This window comes from Octopus sinensis, linkage group LG1, assembly GCF_006345805.1.
Source record: "Octopus sinensis linkage group LG1, ASM634580v1, whole genome shotgun sequence".
NCBI classification, from domain to species: Eukaryota; Metazoa; Mollusca; class Cephalopoda; order Octopoda; family Octopodidae; genus Octopus; species Octopus sinensis.
The window spans coordinates 12642237-12665516 of NC_042997.1; positions in this window are offsets into that span (position 1 = coordinate 12642237).

Below are 23280 nucleotides of genomic sequence, written 5' to 3' on the forward strand. Positions count from 1 at the left end.
ATATCGTTGTGAGAAATGTTTTTATTTTTTGTTAAATATATTTTTTATGCAAATGTACTTTTCCGTTTAAATGTATTTTTAATTGTTATTAAAGATATTTCTAAATGTATGTTTAATGAATTTGATTGTTTCTATAATGTAGATAATCTCGTTATACATACTCCTTAAAGAAGATGCGTTCTAATATGTAAAAATCTGTAAACGTTTGCTTATTATCAGAAATTTGAATCCTAACTAGAATGAATGCTCTTAAATATTTCATCAATAATATTCTTGGGAGATCTAAATTATTTATAGATTTAATTTAACGCTTCACTAGGATAACGTTGAAAGTTTGATTGAGAGTAATATCAAAGTAATTAACACTGGAAATGTTAATGTGCAAGGGAATTTACATTCTTTGAATCTACAGGGGGTGTTATATATTTCATGCAATACAGGAAGAAGAGTATACGGAATTTAGTTAATAACTTCATGTGATGTTCTGTTTTATATTTCAGATATCGCCTGTGCATCGAGAAATCAGAAGCAGTAACGAGAAGTTATAAGAATTACCTTTCATTGCTCCCGCTTTTTAAACAGGATTAAACAGACGCAATATGTATATAAAGTAGGGCAAGATTAATACACTGGAAAGCAATATAATCGATGGACATTAATACCATGCATTTAAAACACTAAATATCCTCTAATTTGGACTCACAATTTATTGCTGAGTTAGGTACTTCTCAGATTATTTTTAATAAGCTTCTAATGCGTGCAATATATATATATATATGATACCAGAATAATTTTCTAGAAACAGACAGCGTGTCTTCCAAGCCAAAATTCACTTTCCAGGGAATTATTTAATAAGCATATAATGAAATACATGAATATCTACATGAAAATATAATGTAGATTTTAACAAAGAAAAATATTTTTTGATGCAAATTGTTGAAACTACTATTCGTTGCCAGGACCTTTTATCAACGTTTGCTTGGTTTACTTATAAACAGTCGTTGGATGCAGTTCTTGAAAAGGTTGCCATGTAAAATAACTGGACATACTATCTTCAATGAAGTAAAGTAATACATAGAAACGAAGAACTCTACAGGGAAAAATCATGCTTCAATGTAACTGAGATATTGCTGGTGCAGTGCTTGTCAAAGGAACGAGGTATACAACAGGAATGATAGAATTATGTCACATATTTTACATGTGCATTGCATTATTTCTCTAGCGGCAAATCACTAAAGTGGTAACATGCAGAAGGGCTTTTCTTTGCAGTCCTCCTAATTAATTTTAAATGAAAGTTAATGTTTTTAATTACATAATTTCTTCAGCAATTTTGTGACGAGGAAGTTAAAACTTTGCTGATGCACATGCATGTATGGAGGCGATACAAGTGTTAATCCCTCGATAGAAGTATTACGCTTCGAGAGACATTAATCAATTTTTTTATAGTTCTAATTTTCATTAAATGAACCAAATGCCTCCCAAAATCAAGCGGGCCAGTTGATAAAAGGTGAAATAAAATTACCTTTTTAAAAGCATTGTGATTAAGTTAGTCAACAAATTAAATATAATATTCGAAGGGCAAATGTCTTGCCTTACAAAAAGTACGATTTTCACATGGTCAAAAAACATTAGCATTTTCGGCTCTCGGAAGGACTTGCAAGAAATACTATTGCTAAGAAGAAAGACCAAACTTTTAACTTTTGTACGAGCAAGTTTTACCTTCAACCAGAGATATCCACACAAAAGACAAATTGCTTATTAATGTTGTTTCTTTAGTAATTCAAGCAGCATTAAAACTCCACAAACTTTATGGAATAAAATATGTTAACATCAGCTGACAAAAAACTTCATTAGTGGAAGCAATACCACAAATCTGTTTCCTACTTAAGAGATACAGAAGATAACTGTAATATGTAGTTATTTACAAAGACAAAGGCCAAAACAATGCGTTTCGGTAGAGAAGAGAAGGAAATTTGTGAATGATCTAAGGATATATGGCGAGGTACCTCCTGGTCTCTGAGACTTCCGATAAACCAGGATAAAGAAGTAGAGAATTCCGCCTCTTGGGAAATTTGAACGTCTTCACATTTGAAAGTTACCTTAACAACATTCTACTAAAATCATGTAAAGTATGATTTCTTTTTTCATTGCAAAGATGTTCATCATACATTTGAAACTTACAACACAGTATTTGGATACCTACCTATACATATTTATTGGATAGAAAGTTCCACTCTAGTATATTCTTTAAGCATGATGGGGTATATCCATGGTCAGCAATTTGCTTTTAACTCAGCTTCAAATATATACTCTTTACTCTTTTACTTGTTTCAGTCATTTGACTGCAGCCATGCTGGAGCACCGCCTTTAATCGAGCAACCTGACCCCGGGACTTATTCTTTTTGTAAGCCCAGTAGTTATTCCATCGGTCTCTTTTGCCGAACCGCTTAGTATCGGGGACACAAACACACCAGCATCGGTTGTCAAGCAATGCTAGGGGGACAATCATAGACACACAAACACACAGGCATATATACATATACATATATACGACGGGCTTCTTTTCAGTTTCCGTCTACTAAATCCACTCACAAGGCTTTGGTCAGCCCGAGGCTATAGCAGAAGACACTTGCCCAAGATGCCACGCAGTGGGACTGAACCCGGAACCATGTGGTTGGTTAGAAAGTTACTTACCACAGAGCCACTCCTGCGCCTAGTAAACATTAAAAAAAGTCCAATGCTTGACTAAATTGCATTAAAGATATCAGACACAGGCACAAGCTCGGAATTTATTCTCGAAAAAATAAAAGTATGTACCTATAAAATTAATGTTATCCCTCCGTGCTCTAAGTTTTACGAATTTGCAATTCTCACAGAGGGAGCAATTCAAATTGCAGTTAAAGGGGAGGTTTTCAACTCAGTAACAGTTCATATGAGAGACCCTAGCATCTATATCAATTTGTGTATGCATAAACGATTGAATGTTTGTGTGTGTATGATTGTGTGTGAAGGGGCGTACATAAAACACATACTTATATACATTTTTATATATCTATATCTTTACAAATATTATATATATATATATATATATATATATATATATATATATATATATGCACATACATATGTATATGTGTATATATATATAAATGTGTATATATATATAAATATGTATATATATATATATATATATATATATGTATCTATATACATATATATATATATATATATATATATATATATATATATACATATATATATACATATATATATATATATACATATATGTATATATATATATATGTATTATATATATGTATATATAATGTATATATATATATATGTATATATATATATATATCTATATATATACATATATATATATATACATATATATATTATACATACTTGTGTGTGTAAATATGGTGAATGTATATATATATATACATATATATGTACATATATATATATATATACATACTTGTGTGTGAAAATATGGTGAATGTATAAGAGCTTATGCATGGCTATACATACACAAATATATACATTTGTTTTCCCAGAGTCTCCATTTATAATTTTGATATTAATCATTTTTCTCCAGGATAGAATACATATATATTTTTTCATATGTTGACCTGCAATTTTTTTCATAATTTGATAAAATATATTTTTTAGTATATCAACCATTATGTTTTTCACAAATTGCATTTATTATCCTTCAGCATACCCTGTTTTTTAACCTCTATTCACAGTTATTGTAGTTGTAGTCTTCGTCATCAGCTTCCTCGTCATCATCATCATCACCACCTTCTTTTTCTTCTTCTTCCTCTTCCTCTTCTTCTTCTTCTTCTCTTCTTCTTCTTCTTCTTCTTCTTCTTCTTCTTCTTCTTCTTATTATTATTATTATTATTATTATTATTATTATTATTATTAATATTATTATTATTACTATTATTATTATTATTATTATTATCATTACTAGTATTATTATTATTATCATTATTATTATTATTATTATTATTATTATTATTATTATCGTCATCATTAGCATTGCTGACGATGATGGTGATCATGATAATATTAGCTTAAATTTACTTGCTGCAATCAGACAGATCTCTCTCCCATTCCGATACTTATTTTCCCCGAGACATGAAACACACACACACACACACACACACACCACACACACACACACACACACATATATATATATATAGATATATATATATATATATATATATTATATATATATATATATATATATATATATCATCGCACAAATGTTTCTTCGTATACGTTTGACTGTATACCTAAATAATATCCATGTATGTATATATACATACACACACGCACATACTCAAACACACATACACATACATATAATGTATATATGTATATTTTTATCAAAATATACACAGACATATATGAAATTATATGTCGATATAGTGCATCGTCTTCTCGCATTACTCTCCCCCCTTATGTATCTATAAAAAGAAAGAAGTGGGGGCTGGAGAAACACATGTAAGAGTGTGTTAATAGAAAAATAGAGAAATTTTTCGTATCTTTTGAAAGACACACTGAGCAGTGATGTTTGAAATAAAACTTCGTACATTTATATTTAACACATTGGTGTACCCTCATACATGGAAATTCTTCTGCACTCACTCTCGCGGAAAAGAATTTGTCTTTGTAGACAATATGTATGAAAATACATGAAGCTGGGCTATGAATGACATCATAAGAGTGAAGAATACCTGTTTCTGCTTCGCTACGCTTTATCTGTTACAGAAACCGAATCCCTTGTTCATAGACCATGATGAAGAACTGCTGCTCTTAAGTGCAACACGAAGATAATGATTTGTGAGCGATGTGAACGTAAAGATAATGATATGTACAGCGATGTCAAGCATGAATTCATTACTTAAATCACCGATGAATAAAATAAAGCTGTATGTAATCAACATGTCAGTATACTGACAAATGTGAGGGCGCGTGGCTTAGTGGTTAGGGCATTCGGCTCATGATCGTAAGGTTGTGAGTTCGATTCCCGGCGACGCGTTGTGTCCTTGAGCAAGACACTTTATTTCACGTTGCTCCAGTCCACTCAGCTGGCAAATATGAGTTGTACTTGTATTTCAAAGGGTCAGCCATGTCACTCTTTGTGTCACGCTGATTATCCCCGAGAACTACGTTAAGGGTACACGTGTCTGTGGAATGCTCAGCCATTTGCACGTTAATTTCACGAGCAAGCTGTTCCGTTGATCGTATCAGCTGGGACCCTCGTCGTCGTAACCGGCGGAGTCTTTTTTTTTTTAATACTGACAAATGTAAATAAGAAAATCAATCGCTGCGGTACCTGTCTCTGGTGAGAAATATTACTTATATGCAAAGCGCATATAAGGAACACTTATTGAAATTACACCTGCGTTCTAAGCATATTTAGTTGCATAAAGGATATGAGTTGCCGTATCGCTCTGCGGTACTTGTAAATAAGGAAATCATTAAATCTTAAATAATCATAAACAAATATTATTAAAATATACAAGTGCGTTTTCAACTTTATTTCTTTCACCTTTTACTGGAGATTAAAGCACATAAAGATAGGCATGTATGTATATATATATATATATATATATATATATGCATTTAGGTATGCTTGCATGCATGTAAGTACGTTCGTATATACGTCAGTATGTCTGTCTGCCACCATATACATACATACATACATACATACATACATACATACATACGTACATACATACATACATACACACACATACGCACGCACACAGACACACACACACATCACAACACATATCACAATAAACTACTACTCAGAGTTTCACACATTCTCATTAATCGCAAAGTCTAGACTGAAAATGTCAGACGAATGGGAATGTGAAACTCTGAATAGCAGTTTATTGCGATATTTTTGTAATGTTTTGGCAGCTTTAGTAATAATAAAGTATATTACTCCACCAGTATTCGAGTTCTATTTTTACCCATCAGATTTATGAGATTACTTTGATACGTTTATATATATATATATATATATATATATATATATTATATATATATATATATGTAAGTATGTATGCATGTATGTATGTATGTATGTATATATATATATAATATTTTTTTATTCTGTGAATTCATTCAGTCATTTGATTGCAGCCATACTGGAACACCGCTTTAAAGAGTTTTCGTCGAAGAAATCAGCCCCAGGATTAAATCGTTACAAGTCTAGAACTTCTTCTATCGGTCTCTTTTACCGAGTGGCTACCTTACGGGAACATAAACACACCAACATCGGTTGTCAGGTGATGTGGGGGAAGAAACACAGACACAAAGACACACACACACATAATATTTAAACATATATATATGCGTTATATATATATTATTATATATAATATAATATAAATATTACATATATACAACAATATCTGTTTCAACACAGGGTCTAACATCAGGAAATTTGTAATACAATATTTAAACGCAATTATTATATATATATATATATATATATTATATATATATATACTAGCAGTATCGCCCGGCGTTGCTCGGGTTTGTAAGGGAATAACTATATAACCATTTTTAGAGAGTGATAGCCAACAAAGCAAAAAATGCATTGAAAATGGAAAAAAATTATGGGTAATTTTTTTTTAAATCGTTTTACTTCATCGTAGACATTTTTAGAGAGTTACTTCCCTTATATAATAGCGAAAAAATGCATTAAAAATGGGAAAAAATGATGGTAAATTTTTTTTTAATCGTTGACTCATCATAGACATTTTTAGAGAGTTACTTCCCTTATATAATAGCGAAAAAATGCATTAAAAATGGGAAAAAATGATGGTAATTTTTTTTTAAATCGTAGACTCATAGTAGACGCGCGCTAATACCCAGAAGGGCTCGATATGAATCACGACTATAAGATACCCGGTTTTGGTTAAACTGCAACCGCAAAATGTGGGAGTAGTTAGGAATCTAAATCGTAGGAGACAGACAGCACACAACCTCACTTTTATATATAAAGATTTGGTATTAGTCAACAATTGTTTTGTGTACGCGAGAAAGGTAAACTGTTAGAGACATTCGTTAGATTCTTATGCTTGAAACAATAGTTTTTATTGAGAAGTGATTTAATTTCTCGAATTTACTTGCCCTTGTACTGTAATGCCGTTATTTAGACTCTACTTCTTACTGTGTTTGCATTTAGAAACCAACTAGCAGTATCGCCCGGCGTTGCTCGGGTTTGTAAGGGAAGCACTATAAAGCATTTTTAGAGAGTTTATAGCCAAAAAATGGAAAAAAATTATGGTAAATTTTTTTTTTTTTAGTTAAAAAGGTCGAGTTGCGTCTCCTAGACAGTCTGTGGTTTGTGTTTCTGATTCTCGACCCCATGTCGAATTTATCGATTTTTTTCAGAACTGGGGGAACTTTTCAAAATTTTCGCTGTGTTAGTTTTGAATTATGACATTGGGCTATGTGTGTGTCAAGTTTCATCAGAATCGGTTGAAAGCCTTGGTCAGGGTGAGGGTACAACCTAACAGACACACAGAAACACACACAGACAAACTGCCTTTTATATATAGAGAGATATATATCGCGATTCTTTCAGACCCCGTCTACTAAATCCACTCAGAAGGCTTTGATCGGTCCGAGGCTATTGTAGGAGACATTTGTCCAAACTGTCACGTTATGGGACTGAACCTGAAACCATGTGGCTGCGAAGCAATATATACTTCGACACCCACACGTGCACATAATACCTGAACACGGGGGGGGGGGCTATATATACATACAGACGCTAAACGCATTAACATACGCAACATACATAGAGAAAGATAACTTTTGCCCACATATAAACACCATACACTTACACACTGTTTGGGCACACACCACGTGAAAAAGCGCACCTCAACCGTTACACACAGCACACATACACTTTATAGATTCACAGATTTACACACACACACGTTAGGGTCACTAAACCCCTATTCACACACACATGCACACACACCATTCTCAAATACACACGCACACGTGCACCTTCTTTTGGAATCACCAGCGTTTTATCTCCCTTTCTTTCAACTCCTCATTATTATTATCTCTCTTTCAAACACTTTTTTGCAAATCATTTGCCATGCTGGACCAGTGAAATGTACAAATTTTTTTCATACTCTTTCTCGCTCTCTCTTCATTTTCTCTTCCTTTCTGTTGAAGAGCGTAGGCTCGAAACATAAAAGACATTTTTATTTTCCCGAGCGTCAAACAACTGCACATGCTTGTTGTTCATGCTCTTGTCTTCGTCTCTTGTTTTTCTATAGGTTTCAAATTTATGTGTGTGTGTGTGTGTGTGTATAAATAAAATTAATATAAACACCTCTTTGCAATGTTTCACCAAAATGGAGAACACCTACTTTGCTAGAAATAAGAGCTAAACCGCTGTAGTGCTGTATTTAATGCATATGAACAAAAACACACGCTAACAAGGATAATAATCAATCGGCACTTTTCGGAAGATTATGGTCCCTATCAGTGTATGTTTTCGTTCATGTGCTGTTTAGCTCTCATCTCTAGCATTATAGGTGTTTCTTAATATCTTAGTCACGTTTGTTAGACTTTTGGGGAGGAGGGAAAACGAGATCGAACCACCTCAAGTGTAACTGTCCGAAATGGTCGTGACTTCTGGCACTCGACTGATGAAAGAAAGCCAAGAATGAGCCATCTTTTTTCTTTGCCTTCTAATTGTTGTTTCTCTTTCCGTCTTTGTGTTGTCTATCTGTCCGAACGCTTTAATGACCTCTATTCCGTTCTTGTTCGAATTATATATATATATGGAACAAAAGCGGAATAGAGGGCATTAAAACGTTCGGACATATAGACAACAGAAAGGCGAGCACACACCACACACACACACACACACACACACACACACACACACACACACATATATATATATGTACAGGATGCAAGTACCTCTATATATAGCACACTGCTGACATCGGCGGTAGGTAACACCTCACCCTCACAACGCATATACAATCAATTCAAAGCAAAGAATTCATGACTATTCTCCTTTCATTTCTTCTCTTATGTTATTGATTTCTGCCTTCACTTTTGCTCTTCCTATCTATATACGCTCATTTGAATTGATCGAAATATGAAATAAACCCCTCCCATATTGTATCTCTTTTACTCTTTTTTCTCTTTTACTTGTTTCAGCCATTTGACTGCGGCCATGCTGGAGCACCGCCTTTTAGTCGAGCAACTCGTTCCCGGAACTTATTCTTTTTGTAAGCCCAGTACTTATTCTATCGGTCTCTTTTTGCCGAACCGCTAAGTGACGGGGACGTAAACACACCAGCATCGGTTGTCAAGCAATGCTAGGGGAACAAACACAGACACACAAACATATACACACACATACATATATATATATATATATACATATATACGACAGGCTTCTTTCAGTTTCCGTCTACCAAATCCACTCACAAGGCATTGGTCGGCCCGGGGCCGACACTTGCCCAAGATGCCACGCAGTGGGACTGAACCCGGAACCATGTGGTTGGTTCGACCATAAACCCCACAGATCTTTCTGATTGGTGTAAATTGGTAAATATCCCTAGGCTAAACATTCATTAGAGCCAAGGCACTACTGTAAGATTAATATTTCCCTTAAAAACCATGGATTTTACAAATCATAATTGTACTATTCTAAGAATGGGGAATACAACAACTAACGTATGGAGTTTGTGGAATCGTACGAATTATAGGATTTACCAATTTCTATCCAAAGTTTTTGTTATTATGTATACATAGGCGCAGGAGTGGCTGTGTGGTAAGTAGCTTGCTAACCAACCACATGGTTCCGGTTTCAGTCCCACAGCGTGGCATCTTGGGCAAGTGTCTTCTGCTATAGCCCCGGGCCGACCAATGTCTTGTGAGTGGATTTGGTAGACGGAAACTGAAAGAAGCTTGTCGTATATATGTATATTATAATATATATATATATATATATATATATATAATATATATATATATATTTAATATATGTATGTGTGTGTGTGTTTGTGTGTCTGTGTTTGTCCCCCTAGCATTGCTTGACAACCGATGCTGGTGTGTTTACGTCCCCGTTACTTAGCGGTTCGGCAAAAGAGACCGATGGAATAAGTACTGGGCTTACAAAGAATAAGTCTCGGGGTCGATTTGCTCGACTAAAGGCGGTGCTCCAGCATGGCCGCAGTCAAATGACTGAAACAAGTAAAAGAGTAAAAGGGATATATGTACACAGACGCAGGAGTGGCTGTGTGGTACGTAGCTTGTGTACCAACCGCATGGTTTCGGGTTCAGTCCCATTGCGTGGCACCTTGGGCAACTGATTTCTACTGTAGCCTCGGGCCGACCAAAGCCTTGTGAGTGGATTACATAGCCGAAAACTGTGTGTGCGCGCGCGCGTGTATGTATTTTATATTGCGAGTGGACCTGGTAGACAGAAATTGAAAGAAGCCCGTCACACACACACACACACACACATATATATATATATAATGCGTGTGACTTAATTGCAACTGACATTTTCTTGAAATGAGCTGACCTGGGATAGACAGCAATCATTTTCAGTTTTCGTGAGTTGTCTTCAAATGCTGTTATATTTCTCAGTTCTGGATCAAATTTTCCAGCATAATAACGAAAAATATATCTTCATAGGCGTTTCTGATATTGATACAAGACCACGTTAATGAGAGAAAAAGGTGTTATATAGTGCAGTTAAATTTCAATATATTTTGTTTTTTATATATATATAGAAAGAAAAAATTGAACTTAAGATAAAAAATGCCATAACTCTATAAATTTAATAATGTGACCGTATTACATTCATTTACGTGGTTGCCAGCCAACCCACCGTCTTAAATAGAAGGACACATCAGATAATGCAATGCCCATTAAAGAAGCATTAGTATCATGGAAGCACTCCGTCGGTTCCGACGACGAGGGTTCCGGTTGATCCGATCAACGGAACAGCCTGCTCGTGAAATTAACGTGTAAGTGGCTGAGCACTCCACTGACACATGTACCCCTAACGTAGTTCTCGGGGGATATTCAGCGTGATACAGAGAGTGACAAGACCGGTCCTTTGAAACAGGAAGTAAGAGTGAGAGAGAGTTGTGGTGAAAGAGTACAGCAGGGATCACCACCATCCCCTGCCGGAGCCTCGCGGAGCTTTAGGTGTCGTCGCTCAATAAACACTCACAACGCCCGGTCTGGGAATCGAAACCGCGATCCTACGACCGCGAGTCCGCTGCCCTAACCACTGGGCCATTGCGCGTCCACATTAGTATCATAGAGCATGAGGTACCCGTTTATTCTCTCTTAGATTTAACGTAATCAAAAACGTTAAATTCCGCAGCGTAAGATATATTGTCTTGTACTCCAAGCTTGAGTCTGCTAAATTTTCTTTTGTTCGTGAAATTTTTAGAGTATTTCAGACAATGTGATAGTAGATATTCCTAAGAGTGTCATGAGGTTAAACAATACCAGTACCAACATCGGTAAGAAGAAGAGTGGCAGTGGAAGGGATTCATTTATTCATATTTTAAATCTCAATCAATTTTTAAGAACATATTTTCAGTTTTTAAGTTATACAGTTTAAAAAATTGTATAGGCTAACAAATTTCATGATATTTTGCACTTATTTGAAGCCAGGTCGCTCCTGAACAAGAAAACATATCATCAAGCATTTCAGCTGCGTTTTATCACCGACTACCTTATTTGTTATTTTTTAAAAAGTGAATGATATATTGGGTTGTCCGGAAAGTTCGTGCCGATTTATAGTAGCATACATTTCGACTTATTTTAGAACATGTTTGAGTCCATAAAATAGGATTTGATTACACCTCCATTTAGAGCACCTTTTCGTGGAAGAAGGTTTATGTTCCTATAAAACCTGTGTTAATTCTGTAACTCTTTAAAACGGAAGATAAGAAAGTTTATTTTCAGCACTTGATGCTTTTCTTTCTCCGTAAAGGGAAAAATGCCCCACAAGCAACCAAAGAGGTATGCGCAGTTTACGGTGATGTTTCTTTATCCGAAAGAACTGTACGGAAGTGGTTCGCAAGGTTCTGAGCTGGAGATTGTAGCCTTATTGATAAAGAGTGATCAGGCAGACCATCCACTACAGATGATGACCAAATCAAGTCATTCATTGAGAACAACCCACATTGCACAACCCGAGAATTGTTAGAAAGCCTCAACCTATCAAAATCCGTCGTTCATAAGCACCTGGTAAAGCGTGGGTAATGGCAAGTATTTATTGACATGTTTCTTTCCTCTAAAAATCGGTACGAACTTTCCGGACAACCCAATATCTGAAGGAAATTTGGCTTCTATTTCTAGCCACTTCAGGTTCAAAAATAAGTAGAATTCATACTTTTATAGCAGAATCAGAAATACTCACACATGCCTATACGTGTAAACCGCTATCACTCATGAAGCAGCGACAGAAATCTATCTACTTTCGCCTTCACCACCACCACTACATAAAACAAACGAGAATACTTATCACTGCATCTCTTCTCCATTACTAAATATATATAGAGAGATATATTAATATAAATTATTCTACTGATTCTTCCGTTTTATTTTACACACTTTAAAAGTAACGTTTCTCTAATTTTTTTCCTATTTCTTAGAACTTATATTTCTTCTCGCTCTATATCATCCTGCGTTTTTTCTTACAGCCTCATTGCCTTTGCAAGGATCTTTGCCGCTCTCTTCGTGTGGCAATATTTTCTTTCCCTTCGATTCCCATCTATGCTGATTTTGTATTATTTTTTCATTGTAAATTTTATCTTCTGTCTATCAGTCTCACTCTATTACTCTCTATATCTACACTAACATTTTCATTCCTTTTCACTGTACATTTGTATATATACACAAAAGAAATTATTTCATAAGAAGCAAAAACATATTAACCTGGTGCTCATATATCTAACATTTATCATACGATATTCATATTAACACCAATGTTTCAACTCTCTCTGTGTCTGTCTCTGTGTCTGTTGGTCGTGCTCTGTTCATCTCAAAAAAAAAAATCATTGGATTATGTGGTCTAAGAAGCGTTTGGAAAGAAAAATAAAGACGGAATGATAACGGGAAAGTTTTTGATGATACGCTTGCTCCTGAGGGTTTGAGTTCGAGAACAGGAACATCTATCTATCTATCTATCTATCTATCTATCTATCTATCTATCTATCATCTATCTATCTATCTATCTATCTATCTATCTATCTATCTATCTATCTATCTATCTATCTATCTATCTATCTATCTATCTATCTATTTATCTATCTATCTATCTATCTATCTATCTATCTATCTATCTATCTATCTATCTATCTATCTATCTGTTTACTCATTTGTACGTCAGTCTGTATGACTATCTGTCGGTCTATCTATCTCTTTTCTAATTAATAAGTATACCAATGTGTGTTTATAAGATTAAAGCATAAACTTTCTTTGTAACTCGCTGCAGGGCATACACAAAAACTTCTTTCCAGCACGGCTTCAGTCAAATCATATAGCTCATAAAATGGTGCACGTTCTATATTTTGTGGAGGTGTGCTATAATATTTTATCATAGTTTTCACAACTCCATCCCTGAGATACAGAAGACAAGCACCCTATAAGGGATACAGTGTTTCTGAGCTTATGTATGTATGTATGTATGTATGTATGTATGTATGTATGTATGTTTATGTATGTATGTGTGTGTGTATGTATGTATGTATGTATGTATGTATGTATGTATGTATGTATGTATTTATGTATGTATTTATGTATGTATGTATGTATATATGTATGTATGTATGTGTTTATGTATTATGTATGCATATATGGCATTATTTAATTTTATTTCAAGATTTCTTGCTAACAGATAAAGAACCGCTTTCTAACCTAGATCCCAGGTGGCTTCATTGAAATTTCAACAACACCAACGGGGTATTTTTGCATGTTTTGCGTGTATATGTGCAGTATTCAGAGTCAGTGTATGTGCAAAATTGTGTTTTGATGTACCTAGTATTCTTATGTATATAGTTACATGTCTTGACATTCGTATATATATAGTTAAATGATAAAGTTCCGGAAAGATTTACAGATTTTTATAGTTTAACGATGGCTTGGATTTGTAATCTTCGAATCAGCTTTCTCTTTTCTGATTTTGAGAAGTGTAATTTCTAAAAATTGGTACTCATGCAGTCTGTTAGATATGTATGCATATATGTATGTATGTATGTATGTATGTATGTATGTATGTATGTATGTATGTATGTATGTATGTATGTATGTAGGTAGGTAGGTATGTATGCATGCATGTATGTATGTATGTATGTGTGTATCTATGTGTGCGTGTGTATGTATGTATGCATGCATACATGCATGTATGTATGAATGTATGTATGTATGTATGTATGTATGTGTGTATGTATGTATGTATGGATGGATGGATGGATGGATGGATGGAGGGATGGGTGGATGGTGGTATAGATGGGGGGTTGGATGTATTTTGCTTTTCTTCACATTTTTCAAGTTTTGTGATTTGGGACATCGATGTCGCCAGTGAATCGAATGTGGGCGATAGTTGTTCCTCCAATACTGATTGTGCTTTCATGGTTTTCGAGTGTATCTGACATGATCCTTTCCAGGAAGATGTTGAAGAGGATAGTTGAAAGTAGAGGTTCCTGACGTACGCCTATTGTTAGAAGCCAGTTGTCAGTCGTTTCGTAATAATAGATGGCAGTAGTTGCTTTCTCCTCTAGTTGCCTGGTGACTTCGTTTAGCTTTGAGCTTATGTCGTACTTTTTTACTGTGGCCCATAGCATTTCGTACCAAATTTTGTCGAAGGGATCTTTTAACTCGATGAAGACGTGCTATAATTTTGTTTGTTGTTCAGGGAACTTATGTCCAAGGACTCTGAGAATATTTCCTCTCCAGTGCTTTTGTGTATCCTGAAAACAACTTCCTCTTCAGCAATATTCCTTTCTGTTAGGGGATTATAGCTTGATCAGAATGATTTTTATTTTTGCTTGAGTGACAGGTGAAACTGATCATGCGGTAGTTATCACACTTCCATTCTGGGGAGAGTTATTATGAGAGATGGAGTTCATCGTTTGAGCCATATGCATGTTTTACATACTGCACTGCGAATATTTGTTAGTACATTTCCTATGTCTTCTCCTCCTTCCTGGATTAATACTTCAAGTATTCTCTCCATTCTACTTGAATCACTACTGATTCAAGAATTAAGTCTTCGAACTTATTCTTCTTGTTCTTTGCTGGGGCAGTTCTTTATGTTCACGTTGACCGATTCTAATATAGTGCTTATACTCCATAATACGTAGGTGCATGTGTTTTCACACACACACAAATATATATATATAATATATATATATATATATATATATATATTATATATATATATATATATATATATGTATGTATCTATATATACGTTCAAATAAATACACACACATAAATTTATAAATATGTATAACATGTATATATAGGTGCATTTATATATTTATGCGCATATATATGCATATGTAGAATTATAAATATATGCGTGTGTGTGTATGCGTGTGCGTATGTACATGTGTGAGTGTGTGTGTTTACGTGTGTATGTACTTAAATGTATGTAAATTTACATGTTTACACATAGACCCGTATATGTGTGAGTTACATGTATATGAAAGCAATTGATACGTATTATAGAATATAGGTAATATATTAGAATTGGTCAGCCAGTTTAAAGCCATTGGATTCATCAGGCAGTGGTTTTACTACACATTGAAATTTCCAGCCTACATCTTTAGTTACAGATTTTCGATAAAAAACAAGTGGGGTGGAAAAAATTGTCTAACATCTAACTTTATGTAGGCAAATACTTCCTGTCCTAGATGTATAAGGAATCTTCAAGCAAGATTTTGCAAGCCAGCACGGAGAAGTAACCTACAGAGTTTATATGGTCAAAGATAATGCCTTAGGGTGCGATGAAAAACTTAGAGAAACAATTTAAGCAATTAATTTATACCTTAATTACCTAACAAGCTGATCGATATGACTAAAGCGAATTGCAATCAGTGCGTGCGATTTAAGTGGAGGCAAGACTGTGTCAAAGTAGAAAATATATGTTCCAAAACAGTTTTCACATTTGCTAATCAAATACTCAAGATATATGGGTATATATATATAAGCATATATATATATATATATATGTATACAAGTATGTTTATATATACATGTGTGTATATATAAATGCATATGTGTGAATGTGTCTCTGTGGAGGTTGATGTATATGTAGGCGTGTTTGTGCGTATGCGTATGTACAGTCGGTGATACATTTGAGATGGCCACGTTAGGGAATTTAATGTTGTTTTGTGGATTTGGTTGGCCAGAAGCTTTCCGTCTGTATCATCATTGTGCTCGTCAATTACTCTAATAAATTAATAATTATTATCCAGTTCCTCCACATACACCCACCTACACCCTCACACACAAACACACACAAACACGAACTCGCATACACACATATACAGCTATACATATACACACCAGATATGTGTACATGTGTGTGTGTTTGCCAGTATGTATATGCCTGTGTATGAATGTGTAACATTTACTATATATTAATGTACATATTTCTTAGACACAAAACAGATTTAGATAGAAAGTTGCATACGCACACACACACACACACACACACACACACACACACACACACATACACACACACACATGCACACACAAATGCGTGCAACTGGAGAAACTTTTCCAAAAATCTAATTTTCATTTCCAAGCCATAAGATATTTCAAATTACAAGACGCTGAGAGAAAACCATTAAAGCGTGTAAGATGCACATATAACAAACTATTATAATTGCGATATTACCTAAAGGACATTTCCACATTTATAATTGAAGATCTAGTAATGAAGTGAAAAATCTCCCTTTGTTGTGTTTACTTCAGTACATGTACTTGTTTCTTGCTGTTGTTTTAGTTGTTGTTTCACGTTTATTACTGCATGGAGAGCAGTAGTCGGACAGACTTGTATGTGTGACATCATTAGCTTTTTCGATTTTATATATGTTTCATACCGTTTGATCCTTAAAAAAAGAAAAACAATATGTAATACGTATGCATCCACATGTATATGTATTTATTATAACACACACACACATACATACACACATGCACACACAAAAATGCCTATAATACGAGAGTGTGTTTGCATGCATATATATATGTGTGAGTGTGTGTTGCGTGTATACATAAATATGTACATATGTGTATACACATATATATGTATATATATATATATATATATATATATATATGTATATATATATATGTATATATATATATATATACATATATATAACATATATATATATGTATATATATATATATAACATATATATATATGTATATATATATATATATATATATATACATATATATATACATATATATATATGTATATATATATATATATGTATATGTATATGTATATATATGTGTGTATATATATATATATATGTGTATATATATACTCATATTCATACATGTGTGTAAAGACAACAGTTAATGTCATTAATGTTAAAATAACAGCAACAACAGCAACAATAGCTCCAATGAATCGATGCAAGGAATCTGAAACAGGGTCACAGAAAAATGCTATGACAGTTCGAGACAGCATATATAACTTAATAAGGTGGTTCAAAGCCTATTTTGCTTATTTACTTAAATTGCCCGCATTTTGCTCCCTTCTTGTTTCTTTACCTTAACTACTTAATTAATACTATATAAGAGTAACCAGATATGCTTTCGGTTTGAACCAAATCTAAGCCATGCAATCCATCGAAGTTTAAGTGTTTTGCGTTTGTTTCGTTTATTATTATATTCTTAATTTGAAGTTTTAATCGGATGGAAGCGCAACCTACGTATTCAATAAACCACTTTTGGGGTTTCCGCGGCTGACAACAGATTGGGGGAATGAGATCGATAGGGCTGGTACGTATGACTGCAGCAATATGATCTCATAAAGAGACTCAAGAGCCAGCTTAATTCATTAACGTAAAACTCATGCTCTTGCAGAGACGATTTTCTGTGTATTATGTTATGTTGTCAGATATGACACTGAACTATTTTTAATTTAAACAAGACTTTACACAAAACCACTTACATAGACCACTTCTTCTCGCTATATGCTTAGGGGAAAGTAGTGTGAGATGGCAGCAATGTCACAAAATATCTCTATATCTCCCTGTATGTTTAAAACTATGAATATTAGAATCCATTATAATAATTATTGGTAAAAATATTATTTGTGTCGTGATTTAAACCCAAATTAGTTATGTTGGAAGAGTACAATGTTTGAAGCCCCTGTAGCTTCAATTAAACTAGGTCTGAATTCGAGAAAATTTTGCTACTATATCTAGCTTGTCGATAGATCATGTAGCTGCTAATGTTTTGAGAGATCGCTAATCTTAAGGAAATGCTGATGAGTTAAGTATCTTTAATATTTTTGTATATTAGTTTTAATGCTGTAGCTGCAAGAGATTGATTTCTGCGTATATTAGTTTCTTGTTAAATTCTATGATTGAGCTGACTTTAAACATTATGTGCAACGAAAAAGTGGTCAAGAGTTTTAAAAATTGTAATATCTATTAGCAGAGCATTTGTTGTAAGATTGTAATGTTAAAATTATTTTACTGAAATTTGACAGTACAGTAAGACTAGTGTAAATTTAAAGGAAGCAGATTTCAGTTAAGGGTTTTCATTCAAACATTCTTAAAATAACAAAAGTTAGCAATATATTTTTAGAATATATTTATTTACAAATACGCACACATGGAAAACGCAAAAAAGATGCCAGCACAATAGAATATAAACTAATTTCACGAAGGTTTACATATGAAAAACTTCAAACACAAAGTATTCACTCATATGCCCATATAGTTTCTTCTTGTTATAAAATAATTCTAAAATATATTTTAAAAAATCTGTTTCAACATTTCGATTTCCAGAGTTCTATAAATGCTGTGAATAGATATAATATATTTCCCTTATATTGATGAAAGTTGACGTGTTATTTGTTGAGAGCTAACATAGCCGGAGAGTCAAAATTTGAACTTTGTCAGGGAGTACTTTTAGGTGTAGCGAAAACCAGCGAAAAGTTTTTGATGTAAACATGGCTGAAAGCTCAATTACTGAAGCAGAATATTTTAGCAGCATTTATAACAGAAGAATATTTTTGCTTATGTGAGTTATTTCCTTGTGTTTCAAATCTTGTTGCTTTATAAAATATGTTTTGTTCGATTACAATATCTGTGTATATGCGAACGTTTGTACATGCGTATAAGAGTGTATGATTGCCACCGTGCGTACATGCATGTATGTGCATGCATTTGACAAATGTATCATATTCTTATTAGTCATCCTGGTAATGAAGTCAGATGAACAGGATATTTTCAAGTTGAATGACTGAAAGTTGCGTAGAAAGCTATTACATGAAACCAAGAATTTCAGGAGAGAATTGACAAGAATACTGATAATACTCTTTTACTTGTTTACTTGTTTCAGTCATTTGACAGCGACCATGCTGGAGCACCGCTTTTAGTCGAATCAAATTGACACCAGGAATTATTCTTTGTAAGCCTAGTATTTATTCTATCGGTACTTATTCTATCGGTCTCTTTTGCCGAACCGCTTGGTTACGGGGACCTAAACACACCAGCATCGGTTTTCAAGCGATGTTGGGGGGGACAAACATAGATATACAACATATATACACACACACACACAGACACAGACACAGATACACACACATACACATATATTTATATACATATATATATATATATATACACACACATATATATATAGATATATACGACGGGCTGCTTTCAGTTTCCGTCTACCAAATCCACTCACAAGACATTGGTCGGCCCAAGGCTATAGTAGAAGACACTTGCCCAAAGTGCTACCCAGTGGGACTGAACCCGGAACCATGTGGTTGGTAAGCAAGCTACTTACCACACAGCCACTCCTGCTCCTATAATGTTTTTTTTTTAATCTGAAATATATTAAAATATTTTCAAATATTTTATAGGCGCAGGAGTGGCTGTGTGGTAAGTAGCTTGCTAACCAACCACATGGTTCCGGGTTCAGTCCCACTGCGTGGCATCTTGGGCAAGTGTCTTCTGCTATAGCCCCGGGCCGACCAATGCCTTGTGAGTGGATTTGGTAGACGGAAACTGAAAGAAGCCTGTCGTATATATGTATATATATATATATATATATATATGTATGTTTGTGTGTGTTTGTGTGTCTGTGTTTGTTCCCCTAGCATTGCTTGACAACCGATGCTGGTGTGTTTACGTCCCCGTCACTTAGCGGTTCGGCAAAAAGAGACCGATAGAATAAGTACTGGGCTTACAAAAAGAATAAGTCCCGAGTTGCTCGACTAAAGGTGCTCCAGCATGGCCGCAGTTAAATGACTGAAACAAATAAAAGAGTAAAAGAGTAAAAAGAGTAAATATTCATATTAATAATGATTATTGTGGGAGAGCTGATACGTTAAAACCGGCCTAATTCTGTTAATAATACTTATTTCATCAACACATGATCGGTGAAGTGAAAAGTCGATCGAAGTGGAAGGATAATGAAATTGCAATTAAATATTCCAAGAAATTAACTACTGAGAACCAACAGCCCACAATTTTTAACACATAGTCACCAAGTCAATTAAGTAACCTTCATATGTCCCTTGATTTGCTAGAAATACTAGGGAAGACTCATGCAAAACATACTTTGAAGCATTGGATCATGTAATTTTGAACATGTAAAGAAAGAATAATAATATTGCTTGTTCATTTGTGGAATGTTTTTGATAAAAGTTTTGCGCAACCAGGAATGATCTGGTGATAAACATCGACAAATTCTACCGTTGTACATAATAAGTGTTTCTAAAACAAGTGCAAAGTCTGAAGTTTAGATGAAGAGAAGAATTAATCAAATTAAGATCAGTGCTTAGTTGGGAAATTCTTTACTCCAATAGAATGAAATGAAAAACAGTCATCGACAGAATTCAAACTGGAAACAGGGCAGCACAGTTCAACACAGCTCTGTATTTTGTCTGACGTTCTAAGAATTCTTATCATGTTCCACCCTCTCTGTCAATCTAATAACTGTCTACAATTTAGGCACACGGCCAACATATTGTGGGGAAGGTGTTATTAGATTATATTGATCCTTCATTGGTAATTTATTTCGTCGACCTCGATAGGATCAAGGCTGAGTTGACCTCAGTATGATTTGAACTCAGAATGTAAAATAGCACTAGAGAGTACGGTACGACATTTTGTCCGACGTTTTGACAATTCTGCCAAATCCACCGTAATAATGCATTCTGATTTTTCCAATTTCCATTTTTATTTTATTTTCTTTTGGTATTTTATGTTACTGTTTGTTAACCGAATGCTAACAATAGTGAAAGGGTATATTTTTACCATTTGTATCACTTTGCATTTCCATGTGGCTCTTTGTGAATGGAATGCTGAAATAGTGAAAGGGTATAAAATAAACGGAAACTGAAGATGATCCACCAGTGCCCACGATCCGACTCACCTTAGAAACCTGCAGATACGCAGCAATTGAACGCACAGTGTAAGATCAGAACTTTGATGTGAGTTTGATGAAGTGCCGCTATAATATCGAAAACTGCAAATATTACATAAATATGTAATCGACTTTACCCCTTTGTCCTTGTTTGTTCCATCTATGTTTAGCCTCCTGTGGGCGATAAAGAAAAACATTGTTTAAAATATGTGTGTGTGTGTGTGAGTGTGTTGAAAAGTGACACGAATTGATGTGTATTAGGAAAATAAAACAAAGTAGAGAATGATAAAATAATTTTATTATGAAATACATGTTGTAATGGTTAGTACCGGTTTCCGCCTTTTCAACTTTTTCAACTATGAGTAAAACAAAGGTGGATATTAATTGAGAAGTAAAAACAATTAAATTGAAGAAAAAACGAAATGAAATATTTTGTAAATATTTCCATAATCTTCGAATAAAATTACTTTAGCATTTTCTACTTCGTTTAATTTTCCTTATATATATATGTATGTGTGTGTGTGTGTGTGTATGTGTGTGTGTGTGTGTGTGTGTGTGTGTGTGTAACAGGACGAAGCTCTAATGATAATTGTGAGCTTGACTGATGAACAGAGGTCCACGAATGATTCGTCTTGGTTTTTCCTGTCCGTGTTTGTATAGTCTATCTGTCCGAATGTTTTTATTGTCATCCGTCACGTTCTTATTCCGTTCTTGGAATTTATATATCGGTTTGGTAAAACAATGTGTTCTATTCCATAATATGGATCTCAAATTTTGGCGCAAAGCCAACAATTTCGGTAGAGGAGGCTAGTCGATTACATCCACTCCAGTGCTGAACTGGTAGTTATTTTATCCACTTCGAAAGGATAAAAGTCAAAGTCGACCTCAATTGAATTTGAACTCTCAAAGCAAAAATTTAAATCAAATGACGCTAAGCATTTTGCCCGGCGTGCCAACAATTCGGTTAGCTCACCGCCTTTAGTTGAAAGGAATATGAAGGTATGAACTGAGGAGTAATTTCTGTACAGTTTCCTGCAGACCAAATGACCGAGTGGATTCTCTCGTTGCCTCATATGAACTTAAGTGTTAACGTGAGAACTGATATTTGTGACAGAGCTTACATATAGTATACATAAATGGTTACATTCACTGTTTCTAAACAGAATAATTTTAGGTGGAATATTTGCCAGACATGTGGTTTAATCTGAGACTGTGTGTTGAAACAAAAACTACAGCAGCGTAGAAGACAGAATATTAGGAACATTAACATTGTTCACTTCATTTACATATTTAGTATTTTGGTGTCAAAATGTTCTACGAAATACAGCCTGTTATTCATAAACATTAAATGTAATGAATGTGAAAGCCATTCAGACTATAATAACAAATGCTGGAACCTGAACACCAGTGTCATCTCTCTCTTATATATATATTATATAAGATATATATATATATATATATATATATAATGTATATATATAATATATATAGTATATATATATATATATATATATATATATATTATGTATATATATATATATATATATATATATATATATATATATATATATATATATATATATATATATA